Raw genomic sequence first — 2,500 nt, 5'->3', positions numbered from 1 at the left:
TACATACATACATACATACATACATACATACTTTATTGACTTTCCCTAAGGGGCTTTTCAAATACAATATTAACACAAATATATTCCTATTTACAATTAAAAGATAAAAGATAAAACCTTAAAAATTGTTAAAATATATAAGTATTAAATTACAGTTCTTTAAGTAATTTGGTGATTTTTAAAAACAGTGACTGAATCATACAGTTTAAGAGAATAATCTAAAGAGTTCTATAAATTATCTATTCTATAATAAAAGGTTCTTTGGCCGCTAGCGGCTTTAAAAAGTGGAATGTTCAACAATTGCGAGTTTCTGGTGCTACGACCGCTCACCTCGGCTCGCTTTAAAAATTTTGAAGACAGATATTCAGGGGCGTGGCCCGTCATACATTTAAAGGCCATTATAGCGCTTCGGTAATATAACTGGTTTGCCACAGGTAGCCAATTGTTAAGTTAAGAGTCTTTGTATAATAAAGTTATTTTTAAAGGTACGTTGTGTTGCGTTACGTAACGCGGTATGTTTCCCAACACTTTCAGTTCATTTAACACTCCTTTTAACAACAACGACAATTGCTCTAATTGCTGCTCGAAATCAGCTTTGCTATCTTTGACCGGATTTGAATAATTAGATTCGTTGGGGTCCAAAATAATTTCCATATATGCGTTATCGATAAAATTTTCAGCCTTGCTTAGGTCGTCTTCTATGGATAGTACATGAGATTTAACAACATTCCTTTCACTTGTGTTACCACAAGTTGTAGTTGAACCATCGCTAAGTGAAATAAGGCCAGATGAAATCTCCTCTCTGAGTTGAACATCTTTATCTTGATTTTCCTGAAGAGCGTTCGGTGTTTCGCTAACGGGATGTGAACGAATTTGAAGTTAGGCCGATTAAATCATTTCTCAGTTTGTCTGCATCCTCTTTTCCCTGAATTTGTAGAGTTCTCGCTTTGTGGTAGAAATTACAAGTGATATTTTGAATCTTGAAAACTGCACAAGATCCGTTATCATTAGCTCGAAATTGATTAGGCTGTACTTTCAAGTACAAGGTTAAGAACCTGAGTAGGTCGTTCTTAGATCCATGCCACTTAAGCTGATTTTTAGTAGTCAGGAAAGATAATTTCTTGCAAAGGGCTTCCATTTCATCCATACCATCCTTACTTTCCATCAACACACACACACACACCGCTGACAGCAATACACTGCTTAGCATTATATTGAGCACCACAGGCTCTGGTGGGTTGGCTGTAATCAGTAACACACTAAACATGTTTCATTTCATAATATTATTTACATGCACAGAACAAACTGCATTGAACACGATGCACAACTCCATGAATTTCTCATTGCCTAAAATACCAGGTAACAAATTGCTTTTGGCCTATTACAGGACCTGTGAGTAAAACCACACCAAAAAGCTAGCTGACTATAATAAGGTAAAACAGATATCATTTTCATAATGGTTATGCTTTACAATGTAGCTGTGTCACCGAACACCCAAGGTCAATAATTTTGCCATTATTCCAACAGTAAACACTTAATGACTGGTCCCGAGGGAAACAGTTCATTTTGTTTCCCTAAAAATGTCAATGTTCCCCTGAGGTGCAGACGAGGGAAACAAAATGAACTGTTTCCTGAGAGACCAGTAATTAAGTGATTTTTTATATAGCACAAACAGAAAAACGTGCAACGGGAACAGCAACGGCGGTCGTCAGTCAACATTTGCGGGCAACAGTGCACTGTTACCCTCTGGTGTCATAGATTTTGCACTGTTGCCCGCTCAGAGACGGAAGAAGATTCACAGGCTACCACAAGATTCACAGCATTTCCAGCAGGGTTGTCGTGATGGTGCAGTGGTTAGCACACCTGACATGTAATCCAGGGAACGTGGGTTCGACTCCCACTCACGGTATATGTGTTTTTCATTCAACATGGATCAGTCAGTATTTCGTACTGGCTCGTGACTACATCGTTGGATTTCCAGTTCTTCATTTTAAATATAATTTGGTATTTCTGGTAACCTGTGAATCTTCTTCGGATGATCCGATGTAGTCCTGTTCCTGAATGATAAAGCGCCTGGGAGCCCCGCGCCTAACAAATCACCTCTCTGATTGCTCTGTTTCCAGCAGGGTTGTCGTGATGGTGCAGTGGTTAGCACACCTGACATGTAATCCAGGGAACGCGGGTTCGATTCCCACTCACGGCATATGTGTTTTTCATTCAAAATGGATCAGTCAGTATTTCGTACTGGCTCGTGACTACATCGTTGGATTTTCAAATAATCAACTATGTAATAGGCAATTTGCATGATGTCATCATTTACTAAGAAATTGAGTTGCTTCTATTGTCAGGAAAATTTAAATTAGTGTTTCCGATATTCCCTCAGACTCTATGAATATTGGGGAAAAAACACCTCAACTTCATCTCGGTTTTCATTGACCGATATACACCTTGCCTTCGGCGAATAGTAATTGTTAATAATTATTATTTGGTGTTCATACTA

At 38.4% G+C, this 2,500-nt stretch overlaps 1 protein-coding gene and 2 non-coding genes across 7 annotated transcripts in view; all 3 read left to right on the top strand.

Moving 5' to 3' along the window:
• Positions 1 to 2,500, top strand: part of LOC138003864 (tetratricopeptide repeat protein 28-like) — a 67,305-nt gene that overhangs the window by 42,447 nt on the left and 22,358 nt on the right. The window lies entirely within an intron of this gene.
• Trnat-ugu (transfer RNA threonine (anticodon UGU)) lies at positions 1,837 to 1,909 on the top strand. The gene has a single exon. It is a non-coding gene; the product is annotated as a tRNA-Thr (tRNA).
• Trnat-ugu (transfer RNA threonine (anticodon UGU)) lies at positions 2,131 to 2,203 on the top strand. The gene has a single exon. It is a non-coding gene; the product is annotated as a tRNA-Thr (tRNA).

This window comes from Montipora foliosa, chromosome 5, assembly GCF_036669935.1.
Source record: "Montipora foliosa isolate CH-2021 chromosome 5, ASM3666993v2, whole genome shotgun sequence".
NCBI classification, from domain to species: Eukaryota; Metazoa; Cnidaria; class Anthozoa; order Scleractinia; family Acroporidae; genus Montipora; species Montipora foliosa.
Note: the sequence above shows the minus strand (reverse complement) of the source record. Positions and strands in the feature narration are given on the sequence as shown.